Genomic DNA, 26,772 nt, shown 5'->3' with positions numbered 1-26,772 from the left:
TGTGTGACCTTGTGTACATTACTTCTTTTTTGTGTTTCTGAGTCTGTAACCTGGGTATATTACTAGAACCAACCTCATGGGATTTTGGTGAGGGTTAGAAAAGAAAGTGCTAAGCACTTAAGTGTGATTACTTGGGAAATGCTGCCAGCTATTATAATGCGTGTATGACCACTACACCAGTGTTTCTCATCCTTGGCACCACTGACATTTTGGGTTAGGTCATTCTTTATTGTGGGGTGCCATATGTATATGCAGGAAATTTAGCAGCATCTCTGGCCTCTACCCATTCCTACCAAAGCTGTGAAAACCAAAAATGTCTCCAAACATTGCCAGATGCCTTCATGGGAGGCAAAAATACCCACTTGTTGAGAGTCACTGTATTAGACTAATGCTTTGTATATGCTATCTCATTTAATCTTCACAAACAAGCTTGTGGAATAGGTAATAATGTTATTTCATGTTTACAAATGAGGACAGTAGAACTTAAGACAGTTAAATATTTGCCCTAGACACACAGATGGTGAGAAATGAGCTGTTGGTAGAATCTGACTCTGCCTAACAACAAAGCTTTGATGGTGTGTTACTTGCTTCGAACTCGATAAGATTGTCTTTGGTAATGTCTCTAGTTAATAGGTTGCTCCCGTGTAAATCGCCAAGTCAACATTTCACTCTATTTCCACTAACCCCTGACTCAGGAGCCTGTACTATCTTTATAGCCCATTCTCTTTCCTCCTTACAAGTTGTTGCTCTTCTCTCTTTTGCATTGAAGAATGGTATACCTTTCTATTAGGACCAATTGGTGAGTGAGGCTTCACAATTCTCACAAAATATCAGTTGCACTCTCAGCTTGACATTAAAGCAAAAGTTTCTACCTTTAACTGGCAATAGATACAATCTGTGCTTCTGATACTTGTTACTAAGAATAACATTTAACTGACTTTTGCATAAAATTTATTACAAACTTAATCGAGAAGAATGAATTCAGGAAGTATTATCTAAAGAATTTGTAGTGCTTTGAGGACTAAGCAGAGAATAAACAAAATAAATGGATAAGCCTTCTCTTGCTTAGAAATTAAGGTGGCCAGGTACAGTGGCTCATGCTTATAATCCCAGCACTTTGGGAAGCTGAGGTGGGAGGATCTCTGGAGCCCTGGAATTCGAGACAGTATTCAGATAGAAGGAGACGGAGAGGGAGATTAGGTATATTTTTCCATCTGTACCTTACTGAACCTCTCTGCTGCATTTTTCACCTTTGTGGCTTTCATAATATTAACATTACGGGTTCTCCTCCTATGTCTGATGAACTCCTTCTGTTTCCTTTCTTGGCTTCTGTTCTTTTTGGCAATGTCTGAAATAATTGCCCCAGGGTTGGGTCCTCAATCCACAAGTCATCTCACTTTCTATATTCTTTCAGCAATGTTATTCAGCCTTATGGTTTCAGATACCATTATTTACCAATGGATTTCATGTCCGTGTCTTTAAGGCTATGCTCTAGCTTAAAACTCAACTGTTCAATTACCAAGTGAGCATCTCTAAGGAATGTTCCACAGTCACAGCTGTTTCAACAGGCTCCCCTAAATGGGCTTCATTTCCTTAGTTGGTGGCACCACCATCCACCCAGTTGCCTAAACTAGAGTTTGTGCATCATATAGAATTTTGCAATTACTTACCTCCCCATGCCCAATCACCAAGTTCTAATAACACTAATTCCTAAAGATTCCTTCAGTTCATCTTTTCTCTGCATATTTATTGTCACTGTCACTATCTGTCATCAGAACTACTGCCATCACCACCCCAAAGATCAATAAGACAAGATAATGTCCAAGTTTTTAGCAATGACTACCTAGCCTTTCTTGGTGCAGCCTCCACTGTTGCATTACTCTTTGTTCCCACTACTTGTCTCACAGTGAACACTCAAGCAACACTTAACTCCTTGTGATTCTCTATACCAACCAGACTGATTTTCACTTCTCTGCCTTTGCCCAGCTGCTCCTTTTGTCTGGAATGCCCTTTCCCAATTATCTCATTTCAGAAAGATTTTGGTAAACCTTACCCTTCCCTCCCCGATACCTCTTTCTCATAATCTCTACCTTGATATACCTTCTGCATACACACAGCCAACTCTTTGGGACAAAGCCATAGCAAACATTTCATAAATTTTGTTGAGCGAATGACTATGTCAGATATCTCACTGAATTGGTAGCAATCTACTTCACTAAAAGTGCTTTGTAAAATAGTGATCTCAATGCAGTTAAGATTTTATGTGATTTACTGATGAGGGTTAGCCTAGACTCATAAATTCAGTAGAGGACTATTACTTTTATTCATCTAACCACCTTCAGTAAAGTATCAAATGTTTCCTTTGCTTGTGGCAGAGATCCTGGCTTATCAAACTAGATGTTGGTATAAAGCTCTTTTGCAGTAGGAAGAAATGTGTGGACAGTGGAATTAGATTCTGGGTAGGAAAGCTGGATGTTTGATCCAGTATTTTTGTTCAAATCTCTTGCCTCCAACATACAGCCCTTGAAGCTATACCTCTCAGCATTACCTCTGGGGGAAGAGTAATGGGGAACATTCCAACAACAAATACAGGTATGTAGGTTAAAATTTTTTATATTAAACACAATATTTAAACATCACACGTATAAAAATATAAAGTGGAAAACAGATATAGAGAGGATAGTTTTTTATATTACAAAAGTATTTCTGGCTTTACTGAAAGGATCATTGCAAAATTTATTCAAGCAATCATGTCTCAGTGAATTAGAATACTACATGATTTTAAAAAGTGTTACATACATTTTAGGAACAGATTGCACATATTAGAAGATACCTGTTCTTTAGATCCATAAATATACTTTTTTTTTTTTTTTTTGAGACGGAGTCTCGCTCTTTCGCCCAGGCCAGACTGCAGTGGCTCTATCTTGGCTCACTGCAAGCTCCACCTCCCAGGTTCACGCCATTCTCCTGCCTCAGCCTCCCAAGTAGCTGGGACTACAGGCACCCACCACTGCGCCTGGCTAATTTTTTGTATTTTTAGTAGAGACGGGGTTTCACCATGTTAGCCAGGATGGTCTCGATCTCCTGACCTCGTGATCCGCCCGCCTCGGCCTCCCAAAGTGCTGGGATTACAGGCATGAGCCACTGTGCCCGGCCTAGATCCATAAATATACATTTCTTATTAGTGTTTATATTGTTATGTGAATATACATTCACTGTCTCTTTTCAGAGTTGTTTAAATGTGACCATATTTATGATTTATGCTATGTATTTGAACATGTATCATGCACATATGTAAAGTAACAAGCCTTTCAAAATGTCATTGTCCTGAATATTTATAAAATGTCACATCAGGGTTAAAAAGAATTTCAAGTAATAGATATTCTGTGGCATATGCAGTAGTTGTTGAGTATATCATTTAATGAACTAAAATTATTGGAATTTTTAGAATGTATCGTTATTGACCAGTTTTAACCAAAAACGCAAGAAGTTTCATTATTTTCTTTGTCAAAAATCTCTCTCCGTGAGGGCTGAAAGACATCTATACAGTTATAAATAGTGTCATAAGGATGTCAAACTTGACTCAGGTGGATCAACAAGCCATTATTCCTCTCATTTGTACTCATTTTTAATGATCAGCACCTGAGCTCAACAGTATTTTTGTGACAATTTCAATCTACAGGACTGAGAGAGCTGCTGTTTATCTATTTCTCACTGGAGACATTAGCATTAATGAGCTGACTCCTGCACTGCCTGGTGCTAACTATGGGTCACATTGGTATAAAGGTAGTTGCCTCTTGAGGTGGCCCATGCCATCTCTATTTTCTGGACAACAGCTGGCAGATAAATCTTCCACTATTAACATCAGTGTGAACTGAATGCCAGCTACCTGCATTATGGCCTTGGGTCTAGGAAGGGAAGCATGGCACTATTAGCACAACCTATACACATTACCCATAAGAAGCAGAAGGAGCTACATATATCAGGTGAACAAAAGACACCATTAGCCTTCCCCTTGTCCATATACAGTTAACTGATAACTGTTGCCCTCACTATTTTTAATCAACATGAACAAATTCAGAGCTACCAATACACTGATTCTAGGCTGGCATAGTTTTCTTTTCTAGTGGTTTATAGATGTCTGCTGCAAAACAACTAGGGTTTATTCATTGAAACAATTACTTTGATTTTCAATCATGTACATTCTCTGAAATCCACTAATATTAATAACATTTTGTGTGCGTGTGTGTTGAAGAGGGAGGGGGAAAATTACCATATTCTTTTCAATGTGAAAGTTCTTTCTGTTCTTGGTAGGGAAATTAAGCTCTTAGAGCAAATATGACCCTGAAGATCTGTTCTTAACTAAAAAGAAATATTATTGCATTACTATTTATTAAAAATTTTTAAAAGTAGATTTTTTTTTTTTTTTTTTGAGACAGAGTCTTGCTCTGTTGCTCAGGCTGGAGTGCAGTGGCACTATCTGGGCTCACTGCAACTTCTGCCCCTCGGGTTCAAGGGATTCTCGTGCCTCAGCCTCACGAATAGCTGGAACTACAGGCGCACACCACCATGCACGGCTAATTTTTTGTACTTTTTTTTTTTTTTTTTTTTTTAAGTAGAGACGTGGTTTCGCCATGTTCGCCAGGCTGGCCTCGAACTCCAGAGCTCAGACAATCCACCTGACTCGGCCTTCCAAAGTGCTAGGATTAGAGACGTGAGCCACCGTATCCTGCCTAAAAAGTAGTTCTGATTGGCAGAACTTTGCATAACAAATGTTTCCTTCTTTACTTCCTGGGATTCTCACAGTTCTTTGCACTTTCAATCTTAGAGTAGGATAACATCTGATCAATTTAATTGTTGATGATCCAGAACATCTCCCAGTAAAAATTCTTTTTGCTTTGAGCAAAGGATGAATAAATTTGGGAAGGATTGAAAGCATCCCTTAAAAGGTGGCTGCATAATGGCAAAGCAAACAACTGGAAATTGAAAACTGGTTATTTGCTTTATTTTAGGTGAAAAAAAAGGGAAAATCTCATAATCTCATTATTTAAATTTAGTTTTTAAAATGAACAAAATGAATTACTTGTTGAGATACATACCAAACCTAGATTGCAAACACATGTCTTATGGACAAATTATTCTTACTTTATACCTCAGAAAAATAGTTTCATATCCATTTTTTCCTGGTGCAAATAGATGAGTTCTTGCTATTTGCATCATTTGGAAAACAAAACCATCAGAATTACATTCTTTTTTTGATCCCCAAGGACATAGTTTTATCATTAAATTTAGGAAGTAGATAAATGCTGAAATAACATAAACAGATCCCATTGTATATAAATAAGCCAATTTAAAGTAATTTCGTAAGGGAAAAGTTCTATTGCTTTCTTAATTTTTTGTCTGAACACTTTGCTTCATTGTAACATGTACTGGGCCTGCATGTTTTAATGTTCTTTTTTCTCTTTACATCCCCCTTTGGGGTTTCAGTCCACTAAATTCAAAAATAATTGCCTTTCGGGGATTTATTGGTATTTAAAAGCAGATCCCAACATCTTACAAATTGCAGTTGTAGCCTGTGTAAGGTGATGGTCAATAAATAAGGGAGAATAAGAACACTAAAGCTAGATTGTGAGAGAAGAAAAGGAAAAAAGCTTACTACATTCTTTCTAAACAAACAAAAAAGGCATAATTGGAAAAATTCATTTTTATGTTTCCTTACATTAGATGGGACCACTGAGTGAAACATTCACTGATGAATTACTCCTGTAATCTGTGTAGGAAAAACAGCTACTGGCAAATTAAAGAGTCCTGGAACAGAGCCATGAGAACTAAATGGCTAAAAATGAAAACAGGCAAACATTTGAGAGTATTCTACAGAATACAGATCTTTCAACACCTCCCCCTTTTCACTGGTTAATTCATCGTCATGGAAACAGAATTTATCAAAATGTTCTTGCTCACTCCTAGTGACCCAGTGAGTAGACTTAGAGAGCTGGTGAAAGGTAACTCAGGCTGAAGCAATTTTTACAAATGATATGCTGCAGTTCATACATTGGTGAATTTTGAATGGTGCCATTGTGTCGATTGAACAGGTTTCCAAATCTCAAAGGGTTCACTTTTTTGTTTGTTTTTTAAAAAGCTGCCAGGCAGAGAAACGAGAAACCTTTGCAAGTGAGTGAGCACAGGTGACTAACTCCATGGAAAGTGGCCGAATTTAGGTTTGAACTCACCTTTCCCCCTCAATTTGCTTCCCCCCCACCCCCGCTTGTCTAAAGGATGTTCAAATCCAGAATTTGGTAGACATTTCTTTGGTTAATTTATCTGCCTCAGCAGCTCTCTTCTGTTCTGTAGCTCAGAAATACAAAAATCCTTCATTCCTCATTGTAACCATCTCCTCTTATCTTTACCAAAAGCTAGGTGTTGGTAATCAAAGCCTGGCACATCTGGGCAGCTTGCAGCTGACACCTTTGCCAGACTAGAATTAACCCTACAATGGAGTACCTTCTTGGATTCAGGAAGATGACTCGAGGGATTCCCTAAGGAAAAGTGCCATTTCACTGTTTAAAAAAATTAGACATCATCTTTGTAGCTGCCAAATTCAAGGAAGGTTGATTTTTTACTTTATTTTATGTTTGCAATTAGTGACTTGTTGTCATGGAAACCACGCTTCAGATGATTCTTGAACTTAAATGGCTGAATGTGATCAGGCAGACGCCCTCCTCTTTTTTAGGCTCAGTAGTCAATGTCTCTCTCTTTGCTTATTCTGATAACAGAATCACATGAAACATCTATAAACATGCAAAATAATAGCATGGGGCAACATCAATTAAAACTGAATATTCAATAATTCATTCTTTAATTAAGGCTCTTTCCTCCTTTCCTGAAGCTGTAAACTTTCAAGTGTTAAAACAGACATAAGAACTAAATCATTTAGTAAAAGAAATCTTTTCTAATTAGCTGTTTGCGATACACTAATGAAGAAAAACAGGATTTGAAATTCCTTTTTGGTTTTTAATGTTTTGATATAGAAAGAAAAGTGAAAGGGCTTCATTTGGAAAGTCTATTCAAGGTGAAAAACTATGGTTTGAGGCTGTAGCCTCTCTCTGTGTGTTTCTTTTGTCTCTGCGTGAGGGAGGGTTGGGGTTTATCACGGAAACAGCATAGCCCACTCATGGTTTCTGGCAGCTGGATAATTAATCTATATTGAGACTGCAGGCAAAGTGTCCATGTTTGCATCTGTGACTACTCTGTGTTAGAGCTGGAAAATGAAAACTTCCAACCATCAGAGCAGCTCATCTTTAAAAAGAAAATAATCAAACACTCAGACACTCTGGATTTATTTGCTGACCTCTGTTTGAATACAGAATTCACTACTCTTCAGAAATACCATTATGCAGCATGTACACTAAGCCCTGAGTATATCTGGGGCTTGCTTTACTCTCCAGATATGGGAAGTTCACTCATCTTCCTCCCTTCATTAATGCTAATTAATGGACAAGAGACCCTTAAGAGAGGGAACAAAGTAAGTCTGGTCAATTTTCTTTTTTAATTTAGGAAGCATTTTGGCATATTTTTTTTTCTAGTGAAAAATAAAGTTGACTTTGAACATCTCTTTAATTAAAACAGAGTGTAAAGCCACAACAAATTTTATGTAACTGAGGTAAAAGCAAATACTTGCATTATGTTACATGATTATCTGTCTACCTATTAATATCTATCTATCTAACTACCATCTATCTATCTCATGCTTCCTAAAGGATGGCAACATTTGGAGCTGTTGTGTGAAATGTAAGTGAAGTGATTTGGCTGTCAATCACTAAGCCTGACTCAAAAAAAGGTCTCATTTTTGCAATTATATTCCATTTCTTAGTTTTGATAAATCATCTAACTTCTCTGTGACTTTGTTTCTTCATCTTTAAAATGAGAAAAGTGCCCATTTTAAGTTCCCACACACATGTATAAAGAACATTTATGAATATTGAGGCACTCAATGCATTTTTGTGACTGAATAAATAATTGTCATATATTATTTTTCAAATCGAATAGTGACAACAGTGATAGCCTTTTTTCTTTTTTTTTGGTAAGACAAAGATATTCTGGAGGACAGTGTTTGCATCTTGTTCCCTGAAAATCTATCCAAAGAAACAGGTTAGGATGAAATGCATATTTTACAGCAATGTAGCAATTGGGTTACAATGTATGTGAGACCAGAGAAAATTGGTAAAATGGGAACACTGTGTTGCTACATATTTTGTGTGTCTTTCTTAAATACATGGTTCTAGTAGGAAGCAGGAGTTCTCACTCTATTTCTTACTGAGAAATGGTATGCATAGCAGACAAAGATAATAGAAAAGATGTGATGCATGAGACCTCTTCTTTTGATTCTGAGGCCAGAGAGGTCTAAAGACAAGAGGGTTCTTATCTTCTATCTCATAGCCTTTATTCACACATAGCCCTCTATGTGGAGGTAGAGCAAAGCACTCTCCTCCTCCCTAAGAAAGGTGTCCAGGAAGGTCAAACACAGTCGAGAACTAAAAGGAATGATGTTGTCCTGATGCCTCTCCCTTACTGCTGTGTGTCATATGTGTACAGAGGGGAAGTTAGTCTAATGTGATCCCTTGAAAACTAGGAGAGAGGAAGCACATTCATCTTTAACTTGAATTCAAGTGAAAAGCAAGCACTAATAGAATACTATGCTTTCTTCCTACATTGATTTTATCTGCTTCAGAAAATTGACAACCTAAATTGAAATCAGGTAGATGAAAAATACATTTCTTCAAACATTGTGCTCTTGAGGGAAAAATTACACACACAGCGTGATATGTGCGTGCACACATGCGCACACACACACAAACACACACACAACCCTAGGCTGCAGCCTACATTTTTATCTTTGCTTCTTCAAGCCACATGTTTAATAGAGGCATAGCTTAAAATATTTTGGGACAGGTGACATAGTGAAATAACTCACGTAATGGGACTATCAAGAATGTACAGCTGTACAGCTGCTTGAACAATGAATGTATAGTGTACAGCTGCTTTTGGGGATGTCAGATCAATATCTTTCTACTCTCTTTGCACCTGGCAGTCCTGGTCTGTCACAAGAGTGCACTGGGTGGTCTGGGAAGTCTGGCTTGGGTTCTGTTAACTCCCAGAGTTTACCCCAGGACTGTCACCAGCAGTGTTACATTTCACACTCCCTGCCACTGCATTGATGATATCATTCTCCACTGGGGTATCCATTCTCAATAGTTGACACTATTGGTGGGGAATGCACAACATAATTTCAATGAGAGTATCTATAAGACAGAAATGGAGCTCAAGAAGAAAAGGATATATTGTCTCAAAGTTACCATTTTCTTTGGAAATTTGTTTGCTTTTTGCAACATGCTACCAAATGCCTAGAAATTTCGATAAATTGACAACACACTAAGAGGGCACCATGCCAATGGTCCCTTCCAAACATGAAGTAGGAAGCATCTTGTCCTTAATTCATTTTATTACATGACTTTTCTTAGATCAAAGATGATTAGATTGGGAATTGACACCAGAGCCAAATACAATCATCTATCAACCTATCAGGAGGCTTGAAGAATGAATTCTGTCTAGTAGGGATGGTTTATGCTAGACAGTGATTAACCCCATCATATTATTCCTTATGGAGTAGAATAGGAACATAGAGAGAGGGACACAGACACTAAATGAATCAGAAGGCTAAGAGACACCCAGAGAAAAACAGCTGGTATGAGGTGGCAGAAGTCATGTAAACAAAGGACATGAGGTAGAAGAAGGAAGAAAGTAGTCAGGAAACAGAACTAGACCCACTCATAGTAGAAAAATGTTCTATGGGAATAGCAACTACTAGATTATGTTGTGTGATGAGACAGACAAGGTATTCTAATTCTCCATGAGATACTTTCCTTGGTAGCTGAAACAGTTTTTTACATTCCCTAATTTCCCCTTGTATCCTCATAGCAAGTCCCATCAATTGAAAATTCTTGGCCATTAATGCTGCAAATATTATTTCTGGTTTTTTTTCATTCTTATTTTACAGAAATTCTTATTATTTGTATGTTCCATCTTTCATATTTGCACCACACTTCTTGGATAGTCTGCTCCTTTCTTTCCAGTTTTTTTTTTTCTGTTTTAAATAAATCTCTGCTTTTCAGTTTGAGGCATTTCTATTGACATATCTTCAAGCTCACTGATTCTTTCCTTGGCTGTATCTACTCTACTGATGAGCCCATTAAAGGCGTTTTTCATTTCTGTCTTAGCAAATTTTACTTCTAGCATTTTTTTTTAATTCTTAGAGTTTTCATCTCTTTGCTTACATTACCCAACTGTTTTTGCATATTGCTCCTTTTTTCATTAGAGTCATTAGCATATTACTTGTACTTAAATTCCAGGTCCGATCATTCCAGAACCTCTGCCATACCTAAGTCCAGCTCTGTCTCTTCAGACTGTGTTTTTTGCCTTTCAGCATGACTTATGATTTTTTTTGTTGAAAGGTAAACTTCATATATTGGTAAAGGAAAGGAGGTAACTTTTTGAGTGAGGTTTTATAGTTCGTCTGTGTTTATAATTTGCTGTAGCTGTAGATGTCAGAGGCTAAAATTTCTTCTGATGTCCTGTTTTTTTTTTTCTTCTCTGTTGTCTTTGCATTTCCCTATGGGCTTATTTGTAAATAGGGTCTGAGATTTGCAGTGCTTTTTAGCTGTAATCCCTTGTTATTATTTAGGAACCCTATTGATGTGGTTATAGGATAGGTGTGTGGAGTGGTAGTGGTGGGAGAAGAACTCTATAGTCCTCTGATTTTATCTAAGTCTTTTAGTTGGCCTGTGCCCCTGGGCTGTCACTTTCACTAATGCTTCTTAGTTTTGTTTTGTTTAGTTTTGTTTTGTTTCTCAAATGAGACAGGAAGGCTAGAGGGGACTAAAGTTGGGTATTTCCCTTCCTCTGGGTCTATTAGGGTCTGGTAAAATCCAAGTCAGTTAGGGTCTGGGAAAATTTTTTCCTTAAAGGGAGCCCTTGTTAAGAAGCCTGAAATGCTCTGGGCATTTTCAAAATGGTCACTTTTCTCCCTCCCTTACTGGAAGATAAGGTGATTTTGTTTTTCATTGATATCTCACTAAGAATCTTGTGAGGCTACTCAAGGTAAAACTCATGAAAGTGTGAGGGCACCCCCAAGGCTGCCAGAAGTTTTTCTTTCTTAAGCTAGTCCACGTTTACTCTTCAGCAATTAGTCAACTACCCTTTAAGAACTCCTAACCAGTGCTGGTGCTAGCTGAGGTTTCTGTTCCTGGTAAGCTGTGATTCTCTATGTCTTTCATGTTTTGGGGATGGTGCTTTGTCCTGTGACCTCAATTTTCTGAAGGATGTAAGAAGAGTTGTTGATTCTCATTTTGCTCAGCTTTTCAGCTTTTTTTTTTTTTCTTGTGAAGATGGGAGTTATGACTTGCATGCTCTTTACAGGTTGGGCTAGAAACTAGAAGTGACCCCTACCACTGACATAACCTAAAACAATGGTGTTTAAACCATGATTAAGGACGAATTTTTCTTTCTCTTTTTTTTTTAAGTTGGCCAGACATGACCCCTTTTATCATATTTGAAAATTCTCTTATTAGATATTCTGAATCTTGTCTTTTTTTCAACATGAGCTGAGACAAGTTACTCAACTCATTTCCTTCTCAATTTCTTTATCAGAATAAAAGAGAGAAAAGGGGAGATACAGCAAGAGAGGATTTATCTAATTTATAATCAAGTAACCATAGAAAAATACTGCTGAGAATTCATGCATAGGTGATGTTTGAACAATGTGCAGTGCTATAGAAATCTAAATAATGTGATCTCGCACGTCCTTTTTGACTCTGTTTTGAAGCACCTGATGCAGAGTAGTTTCTTTTTTAAAAAAATTGTAAAGTGATATATTTTAGTATTATTTAAAAGCATTTTATTCCTTTAGATTCTTCTCTCTGCCTCTTATTTTCAGATGTCCCATTATTTCAGGTAACTCTTCCATATCTATAATTTTATAGAAGTAATATATGAGCAGGTATACCCTTGAGAACATATTTTCTCATTATCAGATTGGACAATATACCTATTATATAAAGGCAGTCTTTGAAATATAAGCTATAACATCAATAATCATTTTAACAATGTAATTCATATACTACAATAGAGTCTCTATTACTTTCTCTGCATTTTGGGTTGTCTCATGCATTTTTGGTGCTTATACTGTATTAACACCTCTTGTTGTGCTAATTTAATTGTTTTTATGAACTTATCAAATTTTATCTCTATGTACATTAAAAATATGTTGGGTGAAGAGGAACAATTTACTAATTCAAATTTATAAAGAACAAAGCACTTGCCCTTGAATTTATATCATGGCTAGTACTTTGCAGTGCCTTCAAAGAGAAAAATAAAAGCCCTTTAGAACAGCAGTGTTTTTCTTTTTCTTCTTATTTATTTAGACACAAAGTAGCCTTGAAAGATTATCACATAATCCTGGAGACGTTTTTCTATTTATTTACTTATTTAATACTTCAAGGGGGTGGGGGAGTCTGTGTAAGAAGAAAAATAATTAAGTGTGACAGGTTATTTGACAGCTTGCTAACACAAATTAACCTTCTTTTAACACTGGCTGCATGTGAACATCCAGTTTTACTCCTCTGGCTTGGTGACACAGTCACAGTTTGTAGGGACTATCCTGAAGCATGTAAAAGTTTGGAGAGCAAAGCTACTTCTGCTCTATTCTGAGCACTGTGAAGCTTTCCATGAACAATGCAATGTTTTTGTTTGGCTTGGGACCTGTCTATTGATATTGAGTACTTTGGGCAAGAATGCCATTTTCCCCTTCTCATTTAATGGTTGAAGAAACTAATGCACAGTGAAATGATGTGGCTGAGGCAGGGCTGTATGACTGAGATCAACCAGCACTCACCATGCTCACATTTGTTGTTGTGGCTGCTGTTTTTCTCACTTGTATTTTAGGCTCAGGGAGCACATATGTGGGTTTGTTACACGGGTAAACCGTGTGTCACTGAGGTTTGGTATACAAATGATCCCATCACCTACGTGGTCATCATAGTACCTGATAGGTAGCATTTCAACCCTCACCTCACTCCCATGCTCCGCCATCTAGTAGTCTCCAGTTGTTCTCATCTTTATGTCCATGTATACTTAATGGTTAGGTCCCACTTATATGTGGGAATGTGTGGTATTTGGTTTTCTGCTCCTGCATTAATTACTTACAATAACAGCCCCCAACTGCATCCACGTTGCTACGAAGGACATTCTTTCATTCCTTTTTATGGCTGCATTGCATTGAGAACATACTTAAAAATAATAAGAGCCATGTATGACAAACCTATAGCCAAAATTATACTGAATGGGAAAAAGCTGGAGCTAGAACAAGACAAGGATGCCCACTCTCACCACTCTTATTCAACATAGTACTGGAAGTTCTAGCCAGAGCCATCTGGCAAGAGAAAGAAATAAAAAGCACCCAAACAGGAAAAGAAGAAGTTAACGTATCTCTCTTTGCTGATGATATGATTCTATACTTAGAAAATACTAAAGACTCCACCAAAAGGCTTCTAGAGTTATTAAATGATTTCAGTAAAGTTTCAGGATACTAAATCAACATGCTTTTATTTGAATCCTGTTGCTTTACCATCTGCCATCTTGCTTGTGGTATTCTTGAGTTCAGAGATCATCTCTTCTTTCTCTGAACCTCTGGGGCTCTTTATCTGTATCTCTCTCTGAAAGCATACACCATTGTACAGATTATGTATTAGCTCCTTATGCATGCCTTATCTTCTCTCCTATCCTGTGGAATCCTTGAAGACAGAAGAATCCTATCCTCACTCATGCTTGTAAAATGTCAACACTAGCCCATAAGGATAATAATAAAAATGTTATCTTCTATACAATAGTTGTATAATTCAAGCAATTATTTTTGTATGTGAATGAGAACTCCAAATCATATCCCACTAACCTTCTGAACATTTTTGTATGTTTATTTTATGAAACAGAAACATGCTTAAGTGAAACTCAGTGGAGGACATGAGTACACTTACAGACCAAAGACACTTATCTCTCCTGTGCTTGGGCATGAAATTTCCAGAATCAGAAGAAAAGAATCTCTTACAGCATTTAGCAGAGGAGAAGTGAGTCCCAGAGCTTGTAGATGCTTTATCTCCATTTGAACATACATTGCCTAACCTACTACTTAGCTAACCCTCTCTAGGCACATCTGTCTCTAACTTCAACAGCACAAACCTCAAATAACCCAACTCTCATTTTCTGCTGATCCCATCCCAATTCTTCCAATTCCTACTTATCAAGTGAAAAGCTGCTATCACCACAGTGGTCATCATCAGCTTTCTTTTATCCAGCATGGCAGCATTGACCTTTCCCCTCCCTGACAGCCTGGTTTGAGGGATTTGAGGTTTAAACTATATTTTATCTCTGCACCTTCCTGATATTGGTAATAGAATAGGTTGGCTGGAAGACAGATTGTGAATGAGAAACTATGTTTCTCCTAAACTGTGAACCTGGCTTTACACTCTTAAAAATCTAGCTTGAAAAATGACTTTTACTCTCCTGGTATGAGGTAAATGCCACTCCTGACCATTTTCATTTTGCCTTTTTGACATAACACTAGTTGTGGAAGCAGAGAAAAGTGGCAGAAGTTCCTTATAGGATGTCTGCCCTTAGGTGTCAAACCCAGAGATTAGTTCCTGATTAAATTTACAATGCCCTTGCTAAATTGCCAGTTGGCTAAACTTCAATTTCTTTTTTTTTGTTTGTTTTAAAAATAACTATTTTAGGTTACATTTATTTTGGTTATTATTACATCCTGTGGGCTCAATAGATTTGATTTTAGCAGGTAACCAAGTGAATTAGATATCATAACACAGATGGTAAATATCTTGTTGGTGTCAACAAAGCTTAGCAAGCAGGGTATGTTTGAAATATGGTAATGGGAAAACAGCTCCAATTCAGTAGGAACATATTTTGTTGAGTGGAAAAAGTCACAGTCATATTCTGTGTTGTATCATTTATGCCTGCTTAGAACTCCAAAATTCTAAGAAAATAATTTATTGGAGATCATGGAGTATTAATGAAAGGTGAAAGGACAGATGTAGTATTATTGTGAAGATGTATTAAATATCATTTAGCTTGATGTAAGAAATAAATGACTTATTTCTGATTTAGGTCATACAAGTTGCACAGGTATAACATATAGAAAAAATGGGGAATTTTAAAAATTGGGGGATATGCAATGGAATGCTCATTCACTTAATAGTACACATCTGACAACTTCCTTACCTGCTTTGTCTCAAAATTTATCTCCCAGAGTTATTAAAAACAACTGCAAATAATAATTACCTTGTATTTGATAGTGAAAAGATAATTTTTCAGCAAAATGGAAGTTGTTATGTAATTGGAGAGGACATGGCCACCTACTTTCAAAAAATGCAATAGCTAGGAAAGAAATGAGCAGGTATAGTCATACATATTCTCTGGATTTTGGAGAAGTGGATTTCCACATGTTCAGAATGATATTGTGACATGAAGATCTGAAAGGGCAACTGTCTCAAGAGGAGTCGGGTAATTGAAGGCTTATCACTTAGAACAGAGATTGAATGTGCTGAAATTGCTCTAAAGATCAGGACTAGAATGAGTGGACTGAAGCTAGAGGAAAACATATTCCAGCTTAATGTAAAAAACAATTTAACTTTCAGAATTGTTCAAAGATAAAAATGGGCAGGCATGGGAAGTATAGTTACTTATCACTTGATGTAGCCAAACATAACTGGATGACTTCTTACCTAAATATTCTAGAGGAGAGTTGAGCAACAGATGGGTAATTGAACTGGGTGATTCATGATTATTTTCAATACTAAAATGTGCCAGTTATTGACAAAAATATTTGCTTAGGTATAAGGTCTGTTGTTCAACTCTAAAGTAGGTAATAGTGCTCTCATAAGAAGTGTTTCCTTAAGTTGTGCTCTGTATTTTCTCCTGCCCTCTTAATAATTACTAACACTGCCAATGAAAACTTCCAGGCCAGGTGCAGTGGCTCACGCCTGTAATCCCAGCACTTTGGGAGGCTGAGGAGGGCGGATCACAAGGTCAAGAAATCAAGACCATCCTGGCCAACATGGTGAAACCCTGTCTCTACTAAAAATACAAACATTAGCTGGGCGTGGTGGCACACACCTGTAGTCCCAGGTACTCGGGAGGCTGAGGCAGGAGAATCGCTTGAACCCAGGAGGCAGAGCTTGCAGTGAGCTGAGATCATGCCATTGCACTCCAGCCTGGAGACAGAGCGAGACTCCGTCTCAAAAACAAAAACAAAAACAAAAAACAAAAACAACAACAACAACAACAAAACACTTCTAATTGCCTTCTTCCTCCAAAGGACACGTATTTAGCTTCTACTGATTCAGCTGTACACATACTTCATCGAACGGGGGTACAACACTGAAATTATGCTGGCAACTGACCCAACTATAATCACATAGTCAAGATAGAAATTTATTTTTCTTCCACACAATTCAAGCCTGGAGCTGGAAATTCCAGAGCTGGTATGGCAGCTCCAGAAAATCATTAGAGACCTGGCCTTATAATAGCTTTCTGTTCCAGCATCCTCAAAATTACAAGATGACTCACGGAGCTCCAGCCATCATGTCTTCATTCCAGGCAGGGATAATAATAGTAAGAGCCAGGGGCAAAAGAGTTTCCCTGGAGGTCTCTTACATCACAGTGACTACTTGGATTTACAAATGTGGTTGGGAAATACAATTCTTCAGCTAGGCACATCCTCAGGTTCTCTCATTAAGCATGAAAGTGAAAAAAGCAACTTCCAGTCTTTGCCACGGGCATCCTATTTCACATTTTCATAGCTGGGCAAGCAATGACTGCTTTCCCTAGTATATATGTAATTTTCAGTGACATACAGCCAAGGTCTAACAGATTTATAAATGTCCTACCAGTTTACAATTTTGCATCCTTAAAAAAAATCATCATTCCTTATTTGTTCAACAAAGGTTTAGAGGAAACTCTAAACTCTAAAATGAGGAAGAGGAAGAGAGGAACAGCAGCTGGTAGGTGCACTCAGGCTTTTTTTCTACAGACTTGAGAAAATCAGCCCTGCTCCCTAATTTGCTTACCCTTCTCCACAAGAGAAAACGCTGTAAGCAATGGGGCATACCTTCCTTATTAAGGAGCTAAGCTTGATATGGTCTTTTGAATCTATGGGGCATACCTTCCTAATTAAGGAGCTAAGCTTCTTAATATGGTCTTTTGAATCTATCATGCATTCATTCATTTATCCATTAATCCAACAGTTATTAATATTTATTGAACAGTTACTATATGCTAGGTAGTGTTTTTGGAGTATAGAAATGACTGAAATAGACAAAATTTCTTATCTCCATGATACACACATATAATATCCTTCCTGAAAGATGTTCTTGGGAAAACTTTATCTTTACATTCAGATGATGCCATAACTGATTGGCAGCTATCTAGCTCTGTACTGATAGTTGCCTCCACAAGGGAAATCAATCAAGACCGTTCACACACTCCATTTCCCTTTCTCCTTCTCTATCAGAGGCCTGATGTGCCCCTCTGACAGTTCCAAAACTCCTGTACACTCCCGCAACATCTGGTCTCTTAAAAATCCAAATTCTCTAAGCTTGCTTCTCTCACGTTTGGCCCCAGAATCTTCTTTAAAAGCACTTGTCTCTTGTCAAGAAGCAGTTTGGTTATAGTGGTTTTTTTTTTTAAAAGCTCATATTTGCTAATTGCTTGTGCCCTGTGCTAAGAGTTCATTGACTCTTCGCAAGAAGTGTATTTTAAAAATTAGGAAATTAAACCTTAAAGAGGTTAAAAGACATGTTCAATGTCTTTGAGTGCTTTGCTAAACTCTAACTCAGATCTGCCTGGCTTCAGAAACTTGCTCTTAACCACTGACTGCATGCATAGTTTTTGATGTTTCAATGCCTGATGAATTTAACTCGCTCAGAGAGCATTTGGATTATATTTCATTAAAATATTGTTTATTTGTTTATTATCCTAAACACATAAATGATTTGATGTGTGTGTGTGTGTGTGTGTGTGTGTGTGAGATATACTCTTTCATCTACAAATTTTTCAGCAATGATCTATTCTCCAGGTGAAGACAAATAATGTAGCTGACAGCTGTTCCTAACTGTTAAGGAAGGTGGATGTCAAAAGTTTCCGGAAAAAAGATGTGTCTAACCCTGGAATGATCTAGGCAAAAATTACAGATGATTGAAGTTGGGAGAGAGAGTAGGCTTTAAATGGGGCAGAATTTAACATCAGGAAGAATGAGCTGAACTTTGATGGAGAGAGGATGGGACAGTGAAAAGAGCATGAGTTTTAGAGACAGGCAGCTTAGAATTTCTGTCTTGTCTTCGCTACTTAGTGGCACAAAAAATATAAGTTATTATGTCATTCTGAGTATCAATTTATTCATATTTAAATGCAGGTAATAATATTATAATAATATCAGCCTATTAGCCTTATTGTGAGGACAAGTGATAATATGCTTAGTAAGTTTTCATTTAATTGCTCTCTGGTGGGGGCAAGGTATGAGCATTTAAAAAAATCTCCTCAGGTGGAATTCCAAACACTAAGTGTAGAAGGACTCACCATTAGACAAACACCACAGTAACAATTGTTGTAGACAAGATCTATTGACGGATGTTAAAATAAGTGGATGCAAGTTTGACAAGAAACAGTATTTGCAGAGTTGCAAAGTGTTATCCCTAAGATATGTATAACTACAAAGGGAAAAATAGTAATATTACCATGGAGAAACCCAGTAAATGTGACCTGAACCAAGCAATCAAAGTTAACAGCAGCAAGAATAGGATGTTAATATCACAAACCCCTTGATCTGACACACTGAGAAGCGCCCATCACTTCTGTGGTATTCTTACAGAAATGCATCACTTCATTCTGAATATGAGAAAACATCAGAAAAACCTACACTGAGGGAAATTCTACAAAATAACTTGATCAGCCCCCTTCAAAAGGGTTGAGGTTATGAAAGATAAGGAAAAGACTGAGGTAGTATCAAAGATTGGAACAAACTAAGAAGAAATAACAATAAATACAATACTGAATAAAGAAAAAAATGTTAGTGAGTCAACTAATACAATTCTAATAATCTAGTTAATAGTATCATACCAATGTTAATTTTCTGACTCTGATCATTGTACCATGATCATGTAAAGAGTTAATGTTATAGGAAGCAGGCGAAGGATATATGAGAACACTTGGTGCTATTTTTTTCTACTACTCTGAGTCTAAATTAATTTAAAATAAAAAGTTAAAACGAAACAAAAATTTCTTCAGTGATTCTAATATGTAATGAAGATTGAGAACCTGCGGCTTAGAATATAGAGAATTCTCAGTGAATGATAGCTATTACCAAACCTGGCTACAGTGCTGTGCATACCAATTAGTTTTGCTGTTAAGGGAGTACAGTTCATTTTTTAAATATTTGTCTGACTGACCTGTGTGTGTCTTTCCAGATAGTGATACTTGGACATATTCAAATATAGTATAGTCTTGAAAAATATAAGTAGTCAAAGGAACTTTTGCATGATTCAACTTTAAGAATTCTGTGTTTTTCTAGATAACAGGGGAACAATGGAAAACTCTTGATTTCCCTGTCAAGAATGTGAGTGAACTTCACCCTTGCTTGACTCTCTTGATCCTCCTTAATTTTGCAATATTTTTCACAAATAAGAAGGGGTGTCTCTTTAAGTGTGGTTTCTCATATGAAAAACAATAGTACCTGTTAGTCATTGGGCAATTTCTAGGGCAGAACCATTATCTTGGTTTGATTAGCAAGGAAGGAAGGAAGAGGAATTACGGAAGGGAAATTTGTGTTTATTTTCCAGACCCAAATTTAGACATTCAGATTGTTTCTCTTAAGTAGAAAATGTTAAGTAAAGCATAAATGTTTTCTTCAGCATGTATCACCCACAAGAGAGTTTAGGAAGGAAAGAGGCTGCAATAGTTTTTTGCCTGTTTGTAGAGTTTTAATAATTACTCGTATAGGCAAGACTGCTCAATTTGTAACCTTAGATAATTTGAAATAAAAATTCCACTCAATTTTGTAACAGAGTTTAAGGTTCTTAACTTCTTCCAAAAGGATCTGCAGATAATGGCATGGTTGTTTATACACTCAAGTGAAAATGGAAAATTTTAACTATTTTAATGAAAAATATTTCAGGTTTTTTTCCCTAAATCATGAAGACTTTAACCTGTAGAAGCAAAGGTCTGTGAAGTTAGTAGTTCCAAAAGTGGTATGGTTATCTGCATAAATTTCTTAACATCTTTGTACGCATCTTCCTTACCTGCAAATGGCACTAATAATAATGATTTCTTCACTGCATTGGTATATGGAACGGCGAGTTTATGTTTTTAAACAGTGCCTATCATAGTACCTGATACATGGTAAGTATCAAATATATATTACCAATTTTGTGTTTGTGTGTGTTGTGTGTGTGTGTGTGTGTGTGTGTGTGTGTGTGTGTGTTTCCAAGAAGCATGAAAAAGAAAAAAACGGAAGGCTGGGTTAAGGAAAAAATCTACACCCAGTTCTGGTGGAAGCCCTAGACAGTGGCCAGTACTTAACAACTCCTTACGGCTTAGCTGAGTATTTTTGCCTAGTTACTGATATATACCAGGAGTTCAATGATTTTTGCTAACTAAATTAACATAATCTTGCTCTTGCAAAAGCCCTCAACTCCATTTGCTCTCCATTTCTCTCCATCTTGACCTACAATAGCTCGTGTTTAGTTGAGTCCACGTAGCTTCTCATTGGCCATCCCAGGCTTTCCAAATACTGCTGGAGACAGTTACGTGGATGGGCTGACTGGTTTCACTTTAAATTATTACAAACTTCGAGTGGGCCTTCCGCAAGTACTAAGAAATCATTTCCTCTGTAACTCTGCTTCTCTACCCAGCAAGATTTTAATTTCAAACTTTCTCTATTCTCACACCTCCCACCCTCTCATTCTTAGCTGAATACTTCACTTCATTTTTCATTCAGAAAATAGAAAACAGAATGAAAACTCCATCTGCCCACAACTAAATCTAGAAACCTAAATTCCTGTGCCCCCATCACCGTTACATTCCCACCCGTTACTATGGAGGCCAGTCTCTCTACTGGGGTTCTGAAATCTCTCTGCTGACTGTCAAGGACACCCCCTTTTCTGATATATATATATATATATATATATATATATATATATATACACACACACACACACACACACACATATACACACATACATACATATGTATATATACATTTTCCAACATTCTTAATCTCTCCCACCTCCCTTGATTATTTCCATGAATGTATAAACATATCCCATTACTTCCACTTCCCTTCTCATAATGTAATCTTCCATTGATCTGACATCCCCTTTAGCTATGGCTCCATTTCTCTGTTCCTTTTCAGAACCCAGCTTTATGAAGGATCAAGTATTATTTTCTCTCTTCCTTCTTCACTTTCTATAGGCTCTTCATCCCACTCCAATTTCACTTTCACCTTCATCATTCCAGGTGGTGAGTTTGTAGTATGGTGGTTTGAGTTCAGTTCAGGAGGACATATTAGGAAAGCCATTGACCTTAAATCCAAGCCACAGGCTCTAGTTTAGATCCCTTAGTAAATGATAATTTGATTTCTAATTCAGACTTCCATCTAGAAACTGGGAAAGGAAGAAAGGAAGTCATTTATTGGCCCCATGAAACCTCAGCATCTTTGTGGATTAGCTGAGAACAGTAAAAGTAGACAAGGACTAGAAATTTGGACTCAATATGAAGATTAGGTTTTGTAAATGGTCATTTGGCTTTTGTAAGTGTGGATTGTATTGATTTTGACCTTGGTGGGGTATAGAAGGTAAACATAGCTGGTGTCTCAAGAGCAAAGATAATTTTGGTTTTCAGAAGTAAAGATAATTTTATCACCTTACCAAGTTGAGGGCTTTGGTAAGAGAAGGCTTGATGAACAGGCTGGGGTGGCAGATGCTGACCTCAGTCAGGCAGGTGCAGCTTCTACCTAAATGGCATAGCCAACGTATGGATTCGTTTATATGGAAAAATAGTCTTTCCATCCTAATTAAAATTTGCCTCAAAACAAGAGGAGCTTTAACATATGGAGTGAAAGTAATTGGAGTTGAGAAACTCAAGAAATTGACAGGGAATGTGTCAGATGGCAGACAAAAATGGAGACCAGGATCTGAGTCAAAGTAACAATTTGCAAATTTGGTTGGAATTTTCTATAGAAGAAGATCAAGGAATGTTTTGTACAATTTTGAAAGATTTCCACGAAAACAAGATTTTTTAAAAATAATTTTGGTGTTCAAAGTATGTTAGCTCTTTGAAAAATTTACTCAAGTGAATTACATGAATCAGCCCATTCTCTAATGGAACTGTTGGCTCAACTTCTAATTCATATCTTGAATACAGTCCTATCTTACCATTTCCACTGTTTCTATCAGAGTCCCAGCCATCATCATCTTTTACCTAGGCTATTGCACTAGCTTCCTGGTTTTCCTCATATTTTTGCCCCTCTAGAGTCTCCTTCTACACAGCAGCCAGAATGACCTTTTACAAATGTAAATCAAATCATACCACTCTCCTGCTTCAAATCCTACAGTGGTTCCCATAGCAATTAAGTTAAAATCCTCATTACTTATCATGACTTACAGGGACCCTACATAATCTGGTCCCAATCATCCCTCATCATCTTTCCCCTGACAATTATGCTCCAACTACAATCCCAGGTCATTCTGTTTTTAGAGACTTTGCAAGTTTTATTCCTTCTGCCCTGGAAGACTTTTCTCCCCACCTCCCTTCAGACCTTAATTCAAATATTATCTCCTGAGAGGGGCGTTTACTGACCTCATTATCTAAATCAGTGCTCGACCTCATCTTGTTCCCATCTTTTTTTATAATTATTATTTTAAAACTTTGTAATTTTGATGCTGGACAGTCATTATTTGCCCCAATAGACTTCTGAAGCCAATAGTCCTGATTATTAAAAATTACAAAGTCGTAAAATTGTTTCTCTTTTTTAAAAATAATATTCATTTTCTGTTTATGAAACAGGGCTGTCTGCAAAGTCTTGAACTGACAATGTAATCTGAGGAACTAACTTTGTTTAATCAGAGTAGTGAGCTAGCTGTTCCATTAGGAGACAGATCCTCTCTGGAAGTATGCAACCAGTGATTGTATACAAGGATGCTTTGCCACCACCGTCCTTGGCTGAGGGTAGCACTGAGTTGATATGAAATTATTAGGCCCATTGTTTTTGTATAATGCCAAGCCAAAAGAAAACCAAATTTCAATGGCTTCTTTTCCTTGGACAGCCAAGACGTCCTTTCATACGTCTTAGAATCTGGGTTAAAGGATAAACCTATCAAATCAATGAAAACACTAAATTTCATGATTTTCTGCCAGAATACTCAGGTGGATGTTCTTGAAGTCTAGTTTTTTCATGTCTTTATCCAGTGATAAAATTATTTTTCTGTTTCATACCTGGGCAGTAATATTATCTTCATTAATATTTGCATTGCATTTTAGTGCAACCATGTAATCGTGGCAATGTGTCTCCATGAGATGCAGGTGGTGTGACTAGTGGCAGAATTTGGATTTCTGGCAGACCAACAAGTGTCCAGGGGCCTCTTGCAGGGACCTCTTGCAGCTCCATCTGGGAGCTATGTGTGCCCCACTCTCATCTTGCTACCTTCTAAGCCATGGCTTTTTTCTTTCCATAATGCCTAGACAAATATCATCTTATTTGTTTATGTGTTTGCTTGTTGTCTGCTCTGTCTCAGTAGAACGGAAGCTGGATGAGGACAGAGACTTTGTCTGGTTTGTGGTTGTAGCCCTAATATCTAAAACCATGCCTGACACTTGATGAATATTTGTTGCATCTTTTATTAAGCTATTTGCCTCTCAACATTAGACTCACCTTTCTATATTTTGCTTTGTGCAGTTGGGGCTGGGACCCTGCAAGTCACGTTTCTCCCTTAGAGTTGAACTCCTATTTGGTTCTACCACTTGGGGGCAATAGAGGAAAACTGCAAGGCTAAGGAAGGAAAAGACTTCGTCCTTGTTTCTCTATTTCCCCTATCAGAACCACTGTAACAACACCTCTTTACCCTGGCAGGGACAGTTGATTCAGCAGCAATTGGTTCCAATTTGCAGATTTTTACAGTGCCGGAACCAGCCTTATCATTTACTCTCAGATACGCTAACATCAGCCTCTAGCACCCTCTCCAAAGACTGTGTCCAAGCTCCACGGGAGTCTTCCTCTGAGCCTGTAAGCTAGCCCTGTCCAATGAAATAACAGGCAAGTCACATATGAAATTTTAAACTTTCTAGTAATGACATTATAGATATTTCAATGCTATTACAAGAAAGTCATGATTTGTTATAAGTAAAAAAGAAATAGGTGAAATAAATACAGGTTTAACCCAATGTATCAAAAAATATCATTTCAACATATAAGCAATCTAAAAATTATTGAGATATTTTACCTCCTTTTTCATACTAAGTCTTTGCAATCTCATTTGTATTTTACTCTTTCAGCACATCACAATTTGGGCTAAACACATTTCAAGTGTTCCATGCCACTGGTGGCTAGTGGCTACCATATTGACAATGTAGCTCTAAGTTTAATATTCCCAGCATGTCCCCTTGTTCTCCAGCCCTTGGGGAGGTAGTTGCTTTCTACATTTAGCACCTCTAGGAGACCTCCAGGTTTTCAGTTTTGTAAATCCTAGTTAAAATTTCTTTGCATTAATTAAATTCTCTATTAAAATAACTGGTATGGTTTTGATTCCTTAACTGGATCCTATCTGATACTTTTGTTCAGCAAATGAATGATGATGCTAAAAAATGAGATTTTTAAATCTTAAAATGCTGCATAGACAATATGGCATAATTGCACATTCGGAACAGGGTAAAAGGACTGTGTACTCCTAGAGAAATAGAGCATGGAAGATTGGCTTTGTAATCTGAGATCTGCCCACACATGAGCTGGGGAAATTCTGTCTTTCTTTTGGACTGTGAATTAAATCCCAGTTTGGTCACTTTCTGACCCCCTGTTTTACCTCGCACCACAAACAGACATGTGACCACAAAATCCAATGGATTTTGTCCAAGACTTTTACAAAACCACAGGATGGGTTTTGGAATTACCTATGTATAATACCAAATAAGGTATAATATCTTTGCCCCTAACAATTTATGTAAATTTTAATATGTTTACCTTTTGTAGGCTGTATTGTCAGCTACATCTAGGTAAAGTTTAAGTGATGAGATTAAAAAACAAATTGATCAACAAAAACCTAACCATTTACTTGATAATAAGAGCCTGCAAACCAATATAATTATGTTCAAATTTTCAACTAAGTTCTGTTAAATTGCTTTTCTGTATACAAATACAGTTTTGGTGGTCGATATATTTTATGTTAGAATATCTGAATATGAATAAAATATTTATTTTTGCCACATGCCAAGAGGCTAGACCACAGCCATTTTATTTGGTCAAGTTATTTTTGTATCAGGAAGGTGACAGGCTGGGCTAACTCTGATTTCATGAAGTCAGGGAAGCAATCCTTGCTATTTCAATGAATGGGGGCTAATGGACTCTTAGAGATCCTGTTCAAGTTCTTAAGAGTTTCATTATTTATTGTTTCATCATGCCCCTTACTGCCTTTTAACCGTTTTCTTTCTCTTGTTCCCTGGTATTTTTTGCTGCTTTTTTTTTTTTTTTCTCCACTTAGAACCCTGATTCTTTTCCTGTTTAATGGATATGCTTCCCTTTAGGACCCACAGGAGCATTCCCTGATGGAGCCAACATAGCTGGAGAAAAAGCCTGGTTTTTTTCTTAAAAAAAAAAAAAAACACATTTCCTACCCCCTACTTTGTGTCTGATCTTTCATCTTTTCCCTAGACCTGCTTCAACTTATATTTTTCATTATAACTTTGTGTAACTTTCCATTCCTTTTGCCATTCTCTTGTCTTTTCCCCTCCCACTAATATAAATTTTCAGCACTTAAATCAAGACTTTTCTCTTCAAGGCAGTATGTGAACTTTAGTTAATCCTCAGCTCACGCTCCTTTATTACCACTGCTATATAAGGCAGGAAGGAGATTGAGACTTCCCTAACTCCCAGAGGGGTCAATTTGGTGTCTGAACTAGAAGTCAGATAGGCCTTATGCTTAGTTCTTTATTAAGACTGGGAGATAAAGGCTCCGTCTCTCTCACATAACAGTCCCCTGGATTTATACAGTGCCCTTTTCCTGAGGATCCAAAAGCATCTGAACACATTTTGCCCATAGTCTCTCAGGTCCGAGGAAATAAATGCTCGCCAGTATACCTGTTTGCTAAACATAATCAGAATGGGTCAAATAGGATTCAGTCAATGGCACTGAAGCAAATGTAATAGTCTCCCTCTTCCTTTCTTTGTAATTTGGATTTTCCAGGGAATGTGTGTATAGAAGAGAACTCTGCCTTTGCATTTACTGCAGGCAGATGCTTGCCTCCTTGGCATAGCTGCATGGTATGCAAATCAGTAGCTCTGGGAGATACAAATCTCACAGGCTGAATGGATTTTCTGTGGGCCAGAGGGCATTTACAAATTAATTGCAAAGCTGCCCTAGGACACTGTTGTAAAGTAGGTTGGTAACTTGCTCA

This window comes from Pan troglodytes, chromosome 14 (assembly GCF_028858775.2).
Source record: "Pan troglodytes isolate AG18354 chromosome 14, NHGRI_mPanTro3-v2.0_pri, whole genome shotgun sequence".
Lineage (NCBI taxonomy): Eukaryota > Metazoa > Chordata > Mammalia > Primates > Hominidae > Pan > Pan troglodytes.
This window is presented reverse-complemented; position numbering follows the sequence as displayed.